Here is a 10,993-nt window from a genome sequence, read left to right as displayed (position 1 = left end):
ACCAGGTGAGTAAAAATGCTCTAAATTATAATCTAAGTTCATGTCATAGTTTAAATTAGATTTTAAATATAAAAAACCTTGTGAGAAACAATGAAGTCTTCAAAACTATGGGAAATTGGTATTCATATTGACATGTATATGTGCATATATTATTGTCTGTTAGTGGTGACAACTGTTGCAATAACAAGAAATTGTATAAAATTAATTTGGACACAATGGGTCTGATTCAGCAACCTGGATGTTTTAAGAATATCTTGAGTAAAGCACTTCATTTATTATGGGTAAACACTTATCACTTTACATTTTTCCAGTAAATATAATTCCCTATGTGTTTTACTGGATATAAAGTCATTGAACAGTTACATTAGAGAATGGATTTCAGTAGCATAGTGTCTGACGTTGAAAAAGTTCAGGGTATCCTGATTGTGGTGGTTACAGGACTCTATACATATGTTAAAAAAATTCACAGAATTGTATACCAAAAAAAGTCAACTTTATGGGCTTCCCTGGTGGCGCAGTGGTTGAGAGTCCGCCTGCCGACGCAGGGGATACGGGTTCGTGCACCGGTCTGGGAAGATCCCACATGCCGCGGAGCAGCTGGGCCCGTGAGCCATGGCCGCTGGGCCTGCGCGTCCGGAGCCTGTGCTCTGCAACGGGAGAGGCCACAACAGTGAGAGGCCCACGTACCGCAAAAAAAAAAAAAAGAATACAAAAAAAAAAAAAGTCAACTTTATGACAATTCAAACGATAAAGTTAACGTCTAAGAAACAGTTCAGGATACAACAAATGGTTTAGATTTTTTTAATGTTTGTGTTGGCCTTGGAAGGATAAAATATAACGTATGGCATGTAATAAAAATTTGTAACTAAGTAGTAAATAATGCTAAGACTATAAGGAACAAGGAAAGGTGTTTTAAAGTACATACCAAAAATATGCAAGAACTATGAGCTTCCTTTTTTTTTTTTAATTTATTTGGTTGCGTCGGGTCTTAGTTGCAGCAGGTGGGCTCCTTAGTTGCAGCTCGTGGGCTCCTCAGGTGTGGCTTGCCAGCTTCTGAGTTGCGGCAAGTGGGCTCCTTAGTTGCAGCTTGCAGACTCCTTAGCTGCGGCTCACCGTCTCCTTAGTTGTGGCATGTGAACTCTTAGTTGCAACATGCATGTGGGATCTAGTTCCTGGACCAGGGATTGAACCCAGGCCCTCTGCACTGGGAGCATGGAGTTGTAACCACTGCACCACCAGGGAAGTCCTCTATGAGCTCTCTTAAGAGAGAATTTCAAGGCTAGTAAATCTTTTCATAACACGAACTTCTTAAATCCTCAAAACGTGAGAAGACCCTCCTAGAATTTACTAGTTGGGAGTAAATATAAAAATAATTTAAAAATTATGTTTACATCATAGAATAAGAACTGGAAGGAAGCTTAAGAAATCATTTGATTACCTTCAAGCAGGTGTAAATAAAGCTATTTAACCAAAGCTTTCAAATCTCTTCCCAGAGATCTCCAAACACAGAGAATCTACAGTGGCCACCAGTAAACATATTCCTGTGTTTTGCCACTGGGTTGGGTAAGCTGGGGATATGAATCTGTGTTCAGCTGAAAGCTCCTATGTTAAGTTCTTTCATCATCTCTGATCTTATAAAGAAGGCATGGAGAGCTTCCTTCAAAATCCCTCTTCCAGAAATTATCTATGCATTCCATGACATTAATTGGGTCATCACTTTAGCCATTCTTCTTCAGGTTAAATGAACTTACCCTTTAACTATGTGCTATATTCATCTGAGAAGTGCCCTTGAGATATTTCCATCATAACAGCTCTTTCAGTTCACTTGGGGTTCCACACTTCCTTTGTTTTAAAGAACAGTGTCGAAATTAAGTCCTGCATTCTTGTTAACACTCACCCCCAGTCCCAAGGGTTGAGTGCCTCCTAGGCCGTGCATGCTCTGTTCCATTTTTTTCTTTTTTTAAACAGTCTGGGAAGAAGTTAGATGTATATACAAACCGCTTACAAATGGGCATCATGTAAGTGCAAAACCCCGATAGAGAAATAAGCACATGGTTCCTTAGTTTGTTTTTTAGCTAATGATGAAAATGCAGGTAAGAATGTGACAAGAAGTACCCTTAAGGACATGTAAGTGATGGAAAGAGAAGGAAAACTCCTCTAGGTAGTGCCCAAAGGAGTTACCATTTTCTTCCTATCAACATTGGGTGGATGTATAGGTCCCTTCCTCGATAGCAGCAGAACAAAATAAAATAAGTGTTATAACTGACAAAGAAACTTACAGACACCTACAGAATCAAATGAGCAGCCCATTCTAATATTTTGCAAGTATAAATAGAAAGAGAAATAACTAGAGGTGTAGAAATAGTTGAAAAAGACACTCAACATTAAATTCTAAACTTCAAGTTTGAAACACCCAGAGATCGGGATTTCTCCATAACTCATAAATCAGCCCTAATTCAAAGAAATGGCCAGGATGGCAAAGGCAAGCAACTTTAGATCTGGCCAGGACAGGACCTGGGGAGGCCCAGCAGAGACCCATCATCTGTTGATACGGAAGAAGACCCAAAACAGAACCAGGACAAATAATTCTGTAGTCTTACTGTCAAAAGTGTCCATCCATTCTTTATTGCGGAAAGGATCCATACTTCAGTTGTATCTTTATATTATTTTTTGCCACTTGACATATTATTCATTCCACAGTTATATTTCATTTCTCCTCAAATGATTCTTTTGCAACCTTTAGAAAGCCCTTCACTATGTTCCTTTTTATTTGGCTGAACTTGGTGGATGCAAGAGGGTGGGCTTCTCCTAAATCATGTTGCTCAGAGTATGTTAAAAAAAAAAAGGTAGCACCCTAGACAGGTGTGTTACTGTTTGAATGTGCCACCTGTTACACACCCAGGAATGAGACCTGCTTTGCTAAGAAGGAAAGAAGTTCTGCTCTAGAAACTGTTCATTGAAGCTCTTGTTTTATATTGAGGCGGGTTCCATTAAATAGCCATTATCAACTGCATAAGACAAAGCTTGTGTTAGTTCGAGGGCTAGCCCCTGTTTTAAAATCCTAGAAAAGATAAATCCTGAAGGTTATGGGCCATTTCCACTTTCTCCACTGCTTCCCTGATAAGAGGTAATGTGGGTCTGAGGAGGAAACCAAAGATTAAGGGCTTAAATAAAGCAGAAGTCGTGTGTAACTGCCCAAATGCTAATACACACTCATTGTTGCTCAATTTATTATTTAAAGTCTGTGCTTTATTCTATTAACTTTGATTTGTCCTTTTTGCTTCTGTAATTTTTCCATACTGGACCATCCTGGCAATCCTCCCTACCTTTCTCTCTGGGTTTCATTCCCTGACAGGGGCTCTGTGCCTGGGTCTACCTGCCAGGACCCAAAAGGCCCATTTGTAACTAACTACCATCATAATCTTGTCCAATGGTGATAGCTTCACCCAAAGATTTAACGGAGACAAAACTGAACAGCAACTTATAATAAACATCTGAGTTAAGAAAAAATTATCAGGACAAACCATACGTAAGGTTAGATTAAAACAGATAAGGCAGGATGACAGTGTGGTCCAAGCAAGTTTTTCTATGTGGAGATGCCTTCTATTTAGTATAAATGAAAACATTACTTAAAACAAACCAAACAAAAAACCCACACACACAAAAAAAACAAATTCACACTCAAAAAAGGGGATAAAAACTAGTATTGAGAACAATTATGAAAATGACCAGAAATGACACTTGTCATCTGCTGCACAGGGGAGTTAATATCATGAAAACTTAATCATAATGAAATATTTTGTCAAACAGTATCTGTTCCTGTATTAAGAAATTAATGCGGGACTTCCCTGGTGGCTCAGTGGTTAAGAATCCGCCTGCCAATGCAGGGTATATGGGTTCAAGCCCTGGTCCAGGAAGATACCACATGCTGCGGAGCAACTAAGCCGGTGCACCACAACTACTGAGCCTGCACTCTAGAGCCTTCAAGCCACAACTACTGAGTCCGCATGCTGTAGCTACTGAAGCCCGTGCGCCTAGAGCCCATGCTCCACCACAAGAGAAGCCACCAAAATGAGAAGCCAGCGCACCGCAACGAAGAGTAGCCCCCGCTCGCCACAACTAGAGAAAGCCTGAGAGCAGCAACAAAGACCCAACGCAGACAAAAATTAAAAAATAAAAAAATTTATTAAAAAAGAAATTAATGCCCATATGCATAACTTTGAGTTCACAGAAACTAAACACTTAAGGTGGTAGAATTAAGGATTTCATTTTCCTCTTTATAGTTTCATGTATTTTCCACATTTTTTGGAAAGAAGTTTTAGAAATAGAAATAGAGATTAAAAACTAAAAACTGTTTAACATAGTTTTTCCTTCTGAATTAGTATCCTGTTCATGAAACATGAGCATAATAACTCAAAGTTACTATTGACTTCATCGAGATATGGCTAGTTATATGCTTAACTAATAATTGAAGTGAGGATGAGAAAGAAATTTTGCAGAAAGTAAGGATAATATTATGCCTTGTCTATATGAACCCAAACCTGAAGATATTTGAAAATATTTGAGTAACTGAGTTTACTTTTCATCTGCATTAGTGATACTACACGGCTATTTATATTTTGGTTATCACCAAAAAATCTTAGATATCAGCATTAGTATACATGTTATCTATTTTTCTACAGCAGAACTTCTCAAGTTTGGCACCTGCTGACATTTTAGGCCAGACAGTTCTTTGTTGTTGGGGGCTGCCCTCTGCATTCATTATAGGATATTTAGCAGGATTTCTGGTCTCAGCCCACTAGATAACAGTTGTGGCAACCAAAAATGTCTCCAGACATTGCCAAATGTCCCCTGGGGGGAGAAATCACCCCTGGTTGAGAACCACTGCTCCATAGTAAGTTATCACTCTCCAAATATTTTGATTATCTTTTTAACAGTTACCTATTACCATGGCCACGTTAATCATGCCATGATTCACATTGATCACAATTATCAAAGAAATTACAGATTTACCCCGGCACTCAGGGTTACTATTAGGCTATTAGACGAAGCCTGGGAATATTCAAGGAAAAAAATTCCTATGATTAGAAAAATAAAAGATTACACAGAAAGAGCAAAGATTTTGGTTGTACATTGGAATCAAATTACATTCATTTGTTGAAGTGGTCTGAATGACTCAAAAACATGCAGCAGCTATCATTCACTCAGCAACAACACAACAGATATATTAACACACATTTCGAGAAGGAGGGATGTTGCTTCATAGGACAATACCGCTAATATTTAAGAAGAGATGTTGGTGGATCATCAGATAGTCAGGCATGATTTTTTCCCCCTTAAATGTTTCCTATCATTTTTCTTACTGCTTTTTCTTACTTAAACACAGGTTCACTGGCACTCACAGTCAAAATTCTGTTCCAAAACTAATTTAAAAAAAAAAAACTAATCTTAAAATTAAATATCTTGCTTTTATTTCATGTAAATAAATTATAAATGATCACAGTTAATAATATAAATAATAAATACTATCTGCATCACCATTCTTTTAGATTGTAGTGATTCTTATGTCATCACTATGAATAGGGGATGGTCTTTTGTCTCTTCTAAATGTCCCAGTCCTCATGGGATAATTAAATATGACCTAAAAGCAAAATAAAGTTTAAGAGGATTTTTTTTTTCAGATATGCAGCCTTGATTTGTACCGTTGTCCTCCAATTTCCTTTTTAAATTTTCAAAAATAACATGTGAGTTTTAAAACTTATTTAATTTAAAATGACTCTGTTTTTAAAAAAGAATACACTGCAGTGGGATGCCGGGACTGCATTCATCCCAGCATGCCCCACCACTGTTCTTTGGATGGCAATCACAGGACCCAGACATCAAGCTGTGGAGGAGATTCTTCCAAGCAACAGCATCTGGCTCTTTGGCAAACTGAACAGGCAGTTGCCCTGGTGGCTTTGGAGTTGCCTCTGGGTCTGTCACAGGGTAAGGCTGCTGATGGAGTGTCTGGATTTTCATCTTCTTTTCGTTTCACCATCCTTCTCATACACCTTTTTGGCGTCAAGAGATCCAAGAACATCCATAAAGCAAATACTGCCCTCCTTAAGTCTAATGAATTTCTACATAAACACTGTCGTATTAAAGAAGTATCCCTTTCCATTGCCCACATCCCTTACGAAAGTGTAAAAATAGGCAAGCATTCTGGCAGCAGCAACAGTAGCATTCTATTTCACACCCCACCTGCCGAGAGAATCATAAATTAAATGTTCTATTTTCAGTCCTGGGTATTTTAGGCCTGCATTTTCACCTTCTTTACTTGTAATAGATCTCTTTGCCAGTTAAATTTAATAAAGTCATATTTATAATATGAATAGCTACCTAATCTCATGGAAACTTTTTTTTTCATTCTCAAGATTTCAATCTAAGCTGGCAAGGTGGTATAAAGACTATAGGGGCTTAGTTAGAAGAATTTATGGCACTTTAAAATCACAAGTGCAGTCCCTGGAACAAACAAACACCTGAACACAAGAATCGGCAGCTCTAGAACAAAGGGGCTCTCATATCCTCTTAGCTGTACAGGAAATTAAAAAGGCCAAATTTGGAAAGTAAAGAATGCATTTTTGGATGTTTTTCGGATATTTGAAAAAAAACAACCCTCTAAATACTTTGTACCAAAGGTAGTAATGAACATGGCCTCTCTACAGACCACAGGCTACTCATGGGTGCCATGACCCTCAAATCATACCCAAAAGATAAAATAACTCCTGGTGAAGAGATGGCTCAAAGGCTCTAGTGAGACCAGACAGACATAGATCAGTAAGATTGCTTTATAAGAGGTAGCATTTAATTCCTCCTGCTAGAGTTCATCAGAAAAAGGGATGCTTTATGCACTGACCTCTTCTATAGAGACTCAGTTCTAATGTACTATCATTTGATCACATTCAATAACTCCATCAATGACCAATGGAAAAATCTATGGTAATGTCTGTTTTATGGATGGAGAACAAACTAAAAAGAAGGGGGAGAAATTCTTTATAGGAAAGACTGTATTTGAGTGTAAGTTGTTACTTTGGAAATCCTAAATTCGCAGGGAAATAAAACTCATCACAAGCAGTTGAAGCTAAAATGGCCAAAAACAAACTAATAAATATACAATAACTATGTCTAGTCCAGAAAAAGAGACTGAAAAAGTAACTGGTATTTATAATCATTTTGAACACTTTTTGTTGCATTCTCTTACAAATAAGATAAAAATGAAATGATGCCACGCACACATATAGTCTATCTTTTAGATATCAGCTAAAAGAATATGCAGTTAAATCTCAAGGTTGTGTTTATTCCTATCTAAAAAATTATCTTCTCCTGGAGAGCACATAATCTAAACATATAATAAAATGTACACTCAGTTGCCTTTTGATTTTATTTTTTAGAAACAAATCAAATTTGAACATTAAGAGTCATCAACTTTTGTCAGTTAATGCAAACAACTCCTACAGCTTTCCCTAGTACCACTGCTGTGGATGATCAACACAAGTACTTACACCTTAGAGCAACTGACAAATCTCTCCATGCTTAATTTTTGTCTTCAATAATCTTCTATACTCTAGAAACTGGAAAAATCAAGATGACTTCTGCCCTCAGGTTTGGGATGGTGAATTTTCCAGAAGAGGGTAGATAATGTAAAGTTTTAGATCAAATCCTTATTAGAACTATTTGCTTTTGCTTTAAATGAGAAAAAGAATTAACTTAGTTTATGGTCCTGAGCATGAATCTCTAGGCATAACTTCTGACAACTGCATAATACATAGTAGGCCCCTGAATATGTTTGTTGAATGAATGAACAAATAAATGAATATGAGTTCATGTTGCAATCAACTTTTTAAAAATACTTATGCTCTGGAGACTTCTTGGATTGATAATCATACATCTTTAGAGAAATAAGAGCTTTCAATGGACTGAGGTTGTATCTACCCAATGTCAACTACCAGGGCATTTAAAAATATTCCTTAATGATAATGGAATTATTTGGTTTCTCTCCAAGTGTTTTAACATAAACACAGGCTTACTCAAGGTGACCTATTCCTTGGTGAATACCTAGTGTCTACAGAATACCTCCTTGTTAGAAAAAGGCTTCACCCAGCCCTTTGCTACTTCTGTTGTTTTACTGAAACAGTAGGGAAAGGTCAGGATAAATTAAGGGCCATGATTCTATTGATACTCAATATCTATAAATCATGCCTGTTTCGTCTGTGTTTCTTTGACCTATTTTGTGCATCAAATACAAGAGAGCACAACCAGACGGAAACTGCTTTTCAAAAAGTAACTCAGAACATACCATCTACTTTCAGCATGGTCTGTATGTCTCTTAAGTGGTGACTCTGTCATATTCAGAAGCTAAGTATTGGATGCAATTATATCTTTCACTTTTTGCTTGTCCATTAGTTGAATAAGCTGCCAGAAAACTGCCATTTAGGCTAAGAGCTACTATCTGTTGCTGAACTAGCTTAAATGGTATTCAATAAATGATTAGGAATGTCATTATTGAGTTGCTATCCAAAGTCACACACATGCTAATAAAGATGCCTCCAGCACCCATAGGTCAAATGCCAAGAAACAGATCCACAAATACAAGTTAGTCTGTTGTTACTCTTATGTTATTGGGCAAGTATGACATATAAGGTTCAAGCTATCCCAAGAAGAGAACCACTTCCTGCTGGTCTTGTGACCTGGTCATTCCCTTGATACCCAGCTGACACACATGGCCTCACCACCAGTAGAAACCAAGGCTTGTCTGATAAATAGTAACTGGAGTACTTCAACGTTTGCAGTCTGAAAAAGGCAGTCCAAAGGAACAGGAAAAGCTCTAGATACATCATATAGACTGAGGTGGGGGAGGAGGGGAGAAGGTTCCCAGACCATGACAAATAGCTGATAGCTGGCTTCCATCAAAGGAAGGTTACAACGCTCTAGAGCAGGGGTGCCCAACCCCCAGGCCACGGACTGGTAGTGGTCTGCAGCCTGTTAGGAACCCGGCCGCACGGCAGGAGGTGAGCTGTGGGTGAGCCAGCAAAGCTTCATCTGCCGCTCCCCAACGCTCGCATTACCGCCTGAGCCATCCCCCCCACCAACACTCCGTGGAGAAATTGTCTTCCATGAAGCCGGTCCCTGGTGGAGAAAAGGTTGGGGACCACGCTCTAGAGGTCCACCTCTCCTGAGGGAGGGAAAGGAGGAGGCTGGGGTTTTAGGGGAAACTCCATGTCTGCTTGTCTTCAGAAGCTTTGAGAGGCTCCCTGACCCGTGGGCAGAATCACGAAAATGGCAAGTCTGCAGGAAGTCTGTAGATGAATAGATGGAAACAGGAGGGAAAGTGGGGTATGATTGAGGGATAACAAGGCTGGCCAGGGACACTGAGAGCTGCAGATGGAAGTGTGCATTTGTGGGAGGAACTTTCCTGTGAGGCTATCGTTCAAGGGAAAGGCATGTGTCCAGTTGGGCCTTGAAGGATGGGCTCCTTCCTCCTCGGAATTTGTGTGTGAGTGTTCTCAGGGCAGCCTTGGAAGCCTGACTACCAGCTCCCCTCTGCTCTCCCAAGCACCTCACACGGGCCCAGACCCCAGCAGTGTATCTCTCCCCGGCGCTATGTGTGGCTGGCCAGTGCGAGAAGCCTCCAGAATTCTCCGAAGGAGCTCGGCCCCCTGCCCCCACTAATCCTTGGTGAAGGGAAGAGATCTGGTCTGAGTGTGCCTGTTAGCCTGCGGCCGCCTGCCCCACCTTAAGAGAGTGAGTGATACTGATGGAGGGGCGCCACCCCCCGCCTCCAGTTGCCTGAGCCTCGGGCTGGGAGACGGCGCTGGGGAAGAGACCGGGGCAGAGCGGGTTCCGAGGGCTGTAAGACTCCAAGCAGCAGGCGTCAAGCCTCTCGCGGGCGCCGAACCACCTCGTAAAAACCTAAATCGAGATCACCCCTTCCCCAACCTGTAGTCGTCCCCGGGGCTTGGCGACCGCTAGGGCCGCCCTCGGGTCCCCGCGCCCCGGAGCGCCAGGCTCGGCCGTTCGTAGGGCCACGCCTGGCACTAGGCGCCGCCGGTCGCTCCGCGCCCAGGCTTTGAGGTCTCCCCTTCGCGCGCTGGCTCTGGCAGCTAGACGCTCCGGGTTCGAGGCGGCCAGCGCGAGGCCTGAGTTGGCCGCCCTCGCCGGGGAAAGGAAAAGCCAGAGGTGGCCGCCGCCTCCTCCCCATTGCCCAGCCTGGCGTGCTCGAAACTAGGAAAGGTTGGGATCCCCCGCGTTCAACACATACGCACGCGCGAGCACACACGCACACACTGAGAGAGAGAAGCGCGTGCACACGCACGCTTTGCTCTCCTGTCCAGAGTTGGAGAGGGGGCGCTTTGGCAAACTTGGTCGACCCGCCGGATGACCACTTGCGCACAGAGGCCCCCCTCCCTTAAACTCTCAGTTTTAGAAGATTCTTTTTCCCCCACGACTTTTCCGTAAGTGAATCAAAGCAGAATCCAGTCTCCGAGGCAGCCCCGTCCCTTTAGATAAACTTCTCAAAATGCACCAGGTGGCCCTGGGTCTCCAAACCTTCCTGCGCTCGGGCGCCGCAGCCGCCCTCGCCCGGCTCCGCTCGCAGGCTGGAGAGCGCCAGGTTTGCGCGCAGACACCCGCGGCTGGGGCGCCTCCGGCCGGGTGGCGCTGCCCAGGACCACGCGACCCGCGGGAAGGGGCGCCCGGCCCCGCGCCGCACTTGCCCAAAACTAAACCGCCTGATGACAGCCGCTCCTGGCGCTTACACATTAAGAAACCCAAATTAAGAAGTGGGTGAACTGGGGAAGGAGGGAGCCAGGGGAGTTTGCACCCTGTATCTCAGGTATGAGCACTTTTCACTGACATTGATGCAACTGCATTAGAGTTAATGGCAGCAGCCTGCTTCTCATTATTAATTGTCTTTGTGTTTGGATAAAGTATGTAATCTTCTCAGCCACACCATTAA

Source organism: Monodon monoceros, unplaced genomic scaffold (assembly GCF_005190385.1).
Source record: "Monodon monoceros isolate NGI ecotype Baffin Bay Population unplaced genomic scaffold, NGI_Narwhal_1 Super_Scaffold_21, whole genome shotgun sequence".
Classification (NCBI taxonomy): Eukaryota; Metazoa; Chordata; class Mammalia; order Artiodactyla; family Monodontidae; genus Monodon; species Monodon monoceros.
This window is presented reverse-complemented; position numbering follows the sequence as displayed.